Raw genomic sequence first — 8,815 nt, 5'->3', positions numbered from 1 at the left:
ACTCTTCTGGAGCTCAATTTTCCCACGAAGGGCTATAAATTAAAAGAAAATAACATGTATATCAAAATGACACCTGTACCTTCATGTTTATTACAAAATTATCCAAGATATGAAATAGACTGTATGTTCTTTGATAGATGATGGGTAAAAAAGTGAAACATGTATAGTAATGTATTGTTCAGCCATTTAAAACAAAATGAAACCCTGTCTTTTCAGGAATGAGTGTGAAGCTGATGAATATCATGTTAAATAAGAAAAACTAGACCCTAGGAGAAAAGTACTGTGTTCTCTTTCAAGTATAGAATCTACAAAAGTAGATTTCATGGAAATAGCTTTAGAATGGTACTAAGCAGAAGCAAGGCAGTATAGGAGGTAGTGAGAATAGAGATGTTGGAAAACAGGTACCAAACTGCAGTTACATAGTGGGAATAAGTACAACTGTGCTGGGCTCAGTCAGGAGACTATACAGTACAATTCTTCTTATTTTTCTTATAAAGAATCAGAAAAGAAAAGTTAGAGATTCTTAACAACAGAAATTATAAGTATTTAAAAGACAGAAAGGAAAATTAACTGGATTTGCCATTACATATATTATTCATGTATGATATTATTTCACTCTGCATAACAATATTTACAATATATGAAAAGATTAATAATTTCAGAAATTTGAGGTTTTGAAGTATTATCTGATATTACTTCAAATTTTCTCTGTATGCTTTCATATTAAAAAAATATTTACTTTTATCTACACAGAAAATATTTTTGTACATCACATTGATTTAATAATAACTAATCATGCTGTTAATGTATCAGTGTGATTTTTCCATTTTAAAAGGACTGTTTGGTAAAAGCACATATCACATTGTCTAAATTATTTTAATTTTAAATATTGGACTTAAATATGAACAAATCTATTTTCATCATATAGGGAATATATATATATCCCTAAATAAAATTGATGACTGTATTATTCAAGGCTTTAAGCAAATCAGTACTTGACATTGTTTTAAATTTTAATCTAACAGTTGCACCCTTGATCCTCATGTGAGAAATATTATCAGGTTGATCTGCAAATAAGCAAAGTGCCAATCACAGGGTTCCCATGATATATTTCCTCATAGATGCCATTGGTTCCAACATCAATTACAAAAGTTTGGTTTTCAGATGACCTAGGATAAGAATAAATTAGGGCAAATTATAAGTCAGAAAAAATTAACAACTACTGCACAATATAAACCATTGAATATGAATTATTTTCTAGAAAGCAGATTTTTAAAAAAATATTTTTAGTTGTAGATGGACACAATGCCTTTATTTATTTATCTTTATGTGATGTTGAGGATCAAACCCAGTGCCTCACACATGCTAGGTGAGTACTCTATTACCGAGCCACAACCCCAGCCCCTAAGAGAGATTATTATAACCATGAAACTATGCAGAAATTGCTTTTAAATATCAGAGCAAGAAGCATTACATCTTTTGGAGACTTAAGTGAAGGCGATATGGAAATATGTGCCTTGAGACTTGAAAGATAAAGAAAAGTCAAAAAGAAAGAGCACATTCTGGATAGTAGCAATAGGATATCTAATTATAGCAGGGGAAGTACATGAATGTGTACTATTACAGTAAAAATAACACCCCTGAATCTGCTATGCATTGTCCAAGGCAGCAGGTAGTAGAGTAGTTGTTTTGCTAGAATTAGAGGTAGGACAGGCTACACTTCATCACGAAAATAATACCCCTTCAATTAAGATTCTTGGATTTTGTTGTCATGGAAAATGTAGAGAACATTATAATAAAGGATAAGAAACATTTTTTATGGCATTTCAAATAGCCCTACAGGAGGTCAAAGGATAGGTGTAAAGTTGAAAAAACAGGAGACAGAGAGACAATGCAGGAAGAGAAAAAAAAAACAAAACCTCCTTGTGTGGGATAATTACAATTGAAATGCAAATCATTTATTATTGTGCTATGTATAATAAAATGTAAATGGTTTTCTTTGTTCATTATTCTCTAATAAGAGAGAGAACATAGGTAAGTAATGAAATTTTCATTAATATTTTCAATACATAATGTACATATATATGTCATACTAATATATAATGTTCTCTACATTTTCCATTTTCAACTACTATCTTTCCGATTAACTTTCTTCATATTTTCATGATTCATTCCCCAAGTCTTACCAAGGAGGTCACCTTGGGGCATCTACTTATACAGTATTATTGTGTCCTAAGATATTTGGTTTCTTGCCATCAAATCTCCATAAAACATATTAGGGTAAGGCAGATTTTTTTTACTTGAAATTATTTCAAATTTTAGCAAGTTGGAATGTGAAAAAAATTACATAGCTAAATGTCTATTGTAGAATAATAAAATGGGAAGAAGAAATGATAATAGGAACATAGGATATATGAATAGAAGTCCTACTTCTGTAAGTATTTTTATAGTTAGCAGTATTTTGTATGCAACCTTATTTTTGGTATGCAACGTTTATAGTTCATAAATATTAGTTAAGGTAAACAGGTTATCAATTTGAAATATAATTATTTAAAACTTTGATACTTATCATTTTGGGTCACTTATCTGCTTAACATTTCTAATGACCTCTTACATTCATTTTGCTCTATGAATCCATAATTTACAGTTGTTTTCAAGTTTTCTATTTAATATTACACTTTTTTTTCCTTTTGATGATTTTGAGGAAGTTAACTCAGAAACCAACCCTTTCTTAAAATAAATTATTCTATTAGTGTTTGCCCTTGGGGGATCACATTTTGTAATGCAGAGAATCCATAGTAAGGGCAGCTTCCTATCTCCAACCTAACTCAGACATCTGCAACCTTGAGAAACTAACAGGGTCAGTCACATTTTTTTCTCTAAGTATGGTTGGTTTGGTGATGACCTTGGCTTTTCTTCTCTGAATAACACCATGCACAGCACCATGAATTGATCCCTTTTATCATTTAGGAGAAGAATGGAAGTGAAAATTATGTAGGAAGATGACAATATGTGATATGATTTAGCTTTGTAATACCTACTTATCATTGTACTGGTCCTAAGAAAAATTAGACTTCATTGATATCTACATTGATCCCACAGATCCTGCATGGAAAAATAGGACATGGCAAGGCAGAATGTGGTAATTCCTATGTATGTGTCATACTAATATAATATCCAATTCACAATGAACATGTTAAATATATTTCTTCCTTAGCAAAGTGTTAATATTGAAATTTTAAAATCTGAACTATTTTAGAATCTGCCATGTATATTTGGTTTTAAAAGTGAATGCTGAGACAAATTAAAGACATCCAGGGGTTTACCCTTATAAGGAAATTTCTGTTATCAGAACCTTTAGAGAGATCAATAGAGTCTTTCCATAGTTCTGTACCATTAGGTCATCTTATCTAACCTTTGTGGCATCTAGGCAAAGTCTCATGTAATCACATTAGCTTTTTCTTTGGTCATGTTTCAAACCATTGACCCTAGTGAAAACCCTACAACTCAATCTCTCTTAGCTCTAGACAGAGTCTTCTATTTTCTATGAAGGAGAGAATTTGCTCCATCACAAATCCAAGAGCAGAGCAAAGGCTACTTTAATGTCTGATTTACACACATAAGGAAAGAAAAATAAATATTTTCAGGACATACTAGTATATTGGCTCTTTTGAAAATTAAGGTCAAATAACAAAACATAAATATATAATTTTAACCTTTCTGAGGTACATAGGTCAGTAATATTACATATATTTATATCTTAATGCCAACAATTCCAGAACATACTACTTTGCAAAATCAAGAAATTATATAAATTGGAGACAATTCTCTTTTCTCCAGGCTCTGGTTGTCTACCATATTTCTACTTTCTGTTTCTCTGAATTTTAGTCATGTAGATACTGAATATACATGGAATGCTTTGTCTTTTTAATGGATTTTTTATAGTATAATATATTTAAATTTCATCTGGGTTTAGACACAGTACCACTATTTCCTAAGATTCATAGGTAAGCAAAGTACCAGAAACATAAGTTATAGAAGATATACGTACATGACAAACAGCCTATCTATAAATCCATATTGGATACTTAGTTTTTATTGAACACTTCACTACTGAGAATGGTTATAGTGTGCAAGTTTCTCTTCAAAACCTATGATCACCCACACTGGCTTCCCTAAAACCTCTTCCTTTCCATCACTACTTCTTCCTCTTGCTCTTTTCTCCTCAGCTCCTTCACACCCTTTGATATGTTGCCTTTCAAGGTCATACTAGTTCTTTCACTCTGTGCCCCTGGCCACCTTTTATAATTCCCTCTTCAGCTTCCAGGTTCTTCCAGTCATTACTCTTTTGGCTCAACTGAGAGCATTTAAGAGACTCAGGATCCTCTAGAGGCAACTACTTGAGTTTGAATGAGGGAAAAAAAAAAAAAAAGCCTAACTAGAAATAAAATAAATATGTTATCCACTAGAGGGCAAAAGATGTCTCTCTCCTCAGCCTAATATTCAGCCTCCATAAGATAGGCCCTTTATGCAAACAGAAAATAAATATTAAAAGCCTTCTTCAAAAATATTAGTTCAAAATATTACTGCATATTGAGTAAGTCATTTCAACTTGTTACATTTTTTTATCAAAACACAGTTTGGATGAAATATTATGCGATTCAGAAGACCTTTAGTACTGTAGGCAATTATATTCACTATATAATCTCACTGATGCTCTGCTAAGTCCTCCTATATCCAGGTTGTGGAAAATATTTTCTTATTATTTAATTAATTAATTTATTTAGTTTGTATATAACTTACATGATTGAGTGACAAATCTTTCTATTATAGATTAACCACTCTAATGACTAGAGTAACACTGTTGTAAAATTAAAAAGTTTGTTATAATTATTGAAATATTACTAAAAAGGAAATTAGTTACTAATAATCTCTTTGTTTTTCAAAATTTAAATTTATTAAATTATTTTTAAGGGCTGGAGATATAGCTCAGTGTCTCAACATTTGCTTCATATGCATGAGGACCTGGGTTCCATCCTAGATAACAAATACATATAAATATAAGAGTTTTGTTCTGTTTTGTTTTCTACTCATACAACTAAGTGCATATATAAGGCACATATTTAGAGAACTCTAATCCTATTATATATACTTTTTCATCCTGCAAGAAAATAATAAAGTTATTTACTATTTACCCTCATTTTCCACATGTATTTGTGTAATGGCTGACAGTGGAGTTCAGTATTCTTTGATAAAATGATTGTAATAACATGAAAGAAGTATAAGCTTTAACATCACTCTTCCATATTATGTATGTAATTAACTTCCAGTGTTTGTCTTATCAATAACTACTATAAATATCATGTATACCTTAATTATTTGTCTCTACATACTTTATCAATTTTATTGTAAAATAAATGGCAAAATGCACTTTTATTTTTTCTTACTACAATTTTTGAAATTTTGATTTTCCCATAATAGTTGTATAATTTCAGGGGATTTATGTGATAGTACAATACATATATATAATGTGTAATGATAATGCCTGTATCACCTCAGGCATTTATCAATTCTTCATGATGAGAACTTTCCAAAACCTTACATCTAGCTATTTTAAAATATACAATAAATAAGATAATGTGTATTTTTCAGATTTTTGTTATATTTTCCAAATATCTAATCCTTGTAAAATACAGAAATTTATGGGAATCTAATAGTGAATGGCAAGGAAGCTCTTTGGAGCAATTAGAATTCAAATAGACCTGACAGTCACCAATGTGGATTTGAATCTTGTTTACAAAACTTCACTACCATAATAGCCTTTCTTAATGGTCATGGTTAGTCTGCTAATCTTCTTTTTCTTTTCTTCTTTTACCTGTTCTCTTAACTTTTCTATTGACACTGTCATTATCCCTTATTGTGAATGGAGAAATCATTTAGCCAAGGGTTGGACTTTGCAGAATATTCATTTCTCTGCTTGTGGAATGGAGAATTAGCATATTTGTTTTTAAACTTTGAATAAAATCAGATGTTCTGTTGCTACTAAGAAGAAAGTAACCAAAAAGTATTCTTTGAAAGATGAAATAATGATATGGTAGAAAATGCTTGCTTTCAAATTATGTTAAGACATGATATTCATTAAATTCTTTGATTATTTAAAGAAATATAATTCTATATGCTTATAGATCTGTTTATAATTATAAACTCAGGGCAGCCTACAAATACAAGTGGTACAAATTAATAGGTACACCTTAAAAACATGGAATTTGTATTCCTTGATATGTGTGCAACATACATTTTTGTTCTATTCTTTCTGTCAGGCAGCTGTGGTATGGAGACTCATGTCCTCTCAGGGAGTTTTCCTGAGAACACCTATATTAGTGGTGTAAACAGGAAACACTTCCTGACTTTCCTTGTTATAACATTTCCCACACAATTTCTCTTTCTTGCTCACAATCCAACTTTCAATGCAGAATGACAGGGTGTTTGGGGTAGAGGTTGTGCTACATTGTTTTTCTGCATATTCAGCACTTTCCTGTGATACATACTAGTCCCTTCTCTATATTCTTTCAGAGAATGACTGGTAATTTCTTACATGTTGAGTAAAAAAAGATCTTCATTTAATTGACCCTATCCTCAAAAGTCCCATCAAAAGTCCCTATTCTTCTGTAGACAAAAATAAAATTCACATACTTGTAATGGTATAGACATGCAAGAATTCCAATTTATAGGTATCATTGCTCCATTTCAGGCTAGTTCTGTCACTGTGAGTGAGTCATTTGAGCAAGAAAGAGAGAATCATACCTGATGAAGATGCAAGAAAGATAGAAACAACTAAATGGGAACAGGTTTACTTTGGGCAGAGTTTTGGCTGGTCTGCAGTGGAGTCCTCCAACAAAATGAACATTTGGTAGGGTTGTGAAAAAAAAAAACAAAACTCTGAATCCAGTAGGTGTGAATGAGCCAGATATCTGCTTTGGCCACTGTCTCTGATAATGTAGTGGAAACAGGAAAAAGGAAGATTAAAGCTGTAGTCTACAGCTATTGGGAAATTGTCATGTAAATACACATATGCCTGGTGTCTGAAAGGACTTTCAATAATGAAGGGGAAAAGGTTTAAAAGTTCATGTAGTTTAATAAACCTACTATGTGTGCATGGAAAATATGTATTTAAGTCTGTTTATTACAAATATATTGCTTATATTTATATATATGTATATTGTGTCATATATAAAAATATATGTGACACAATGTGAGAAAATGTAGAGAACACACTATGTGTAATCATTTCATTATTCCAAATCTTAAATATCATCATAAAAAGCCAGCTGGTATAGAGGTATACATGTATTTGTTTATCCTCTAAATCTGGAATGATAATAGACACAAATGTAAACAAATATTTGAGTTATGTATTCATTCAATGTATGACACTAATGAAAACAACTTTCCAGCATTCTTCCATCTCTTTTGTACAATTCAGAGGAGCAATGCTGATCCTTGTTTCTGCAAGTCAAATGAAAGAAGTTTGAATATGAATTTTTCTCTTTATATCTCCTACAACTTTGGGTTCATGTTAGGAGCTTGCAAATATTTATTATATAAAATAATTTAAAAGAAGAGATGGAAGTAGTTAAGAATATACAATAGAAATACTTTCACTCACTTTTTTACTTGAGAATTTAAATACAAGACTAATAATTTGCATTTCTATGCTTCAACATTATATGCCTTAAAGAGAATGAATTGCAAACCCTAAGTGAAGAAATATGGAAGTGCTAGAAACCACAATTAGAGCCCTCCTAGTCTGGGATGAAAACATTGTCACCCAAATGAGAAGGAAATCATTAGGCAAAATGACAAAATTGTTTCTAAATTAAGAATCGAATTGAACTAAAGGGAAACAATTTTATCAGTGCTACATAGATAAGTGTACTAGAAATATGTGTGTAAGTCCTCAATCTTTGTGCTTATATTCATCAAGACATTCCCTGAAGTTTAAGATTAGTTTTCAAAAATAAAGAAAATGAACATTGCAATAGTAAACTATATGCAGTTGCCTAAGGAAGTACTCAGAGTTCCATATGTTTGGTATATGTGTTCCTGGTGTGTCTTATACAAGTGATAGCTAAAGCTTTCTGACACTTCAATGTACATTTTTCTTTGATACTTTGAGTTGATTAAGTGAAAGTTTTAAATATAATTCTTCTCATTAGGGAACAGACATATGAGAATGAAGGGAACACAAAGTTGAGGGAATAATTCCCTACAATGGGCTCACTGTGCTGACCCCCAACATGTTTTATTTTCAAAGAAGCAATAGACCTGCAGCCCTGTCTGGCCTAAGTGGACAGGATATGTCACATTCCTTAGCAAATAACGTGTTAACTGCAGGAAAAACGCAGACTCAAGATAATGTTAATGGGAGGAACCCAAGAGACACTTGTATTAAGATCCTGAAACTCTGGAAGATAACAATAGTTCTTCCTCAATGTAAAATCTGTAAGAATGTGTGGTTAAGAATCCAATTAGAAGCTGAGCACAATGGTGCACACCTATAATCCCAGGGACTCAGGAGGCAGAGGCAGGAGTATCATGAGTTCAAAACAGACTATGAAGCTTAGCAAGGCCCTAGGTAACTCAGTGAGACCCTGACTGTAAATAAAATATAAAATAGGCCTACGGATATGGGCTCACTGGTCAAGAGCACTGAGTTCAGTCCCAGGTTCTAAAACAACAACAAAATCCAATTGGAACTAGTCAGCATGGGCCAAGATGACCTAGGGTTGCCATGACAGTCATTTCTTCAAAGTCT

This window comes from Urocitellus parryii, chromosome 10, assembly GCF_045843805.1.
Source record: "Urocitellus parryii isolate mUroPar1 chromosome 10, mUroPar1.hap1, whole genome shotgun sequence".
Taxonomy (NCBI): Eukaryota; Metazoa; Chordata; class Mammalia; order Rodentia; family Sciuridae; genus Urocitellus; species Urocitellus parryii.
Note: the sequence above shows the minus strand (reverse complement) of the source record.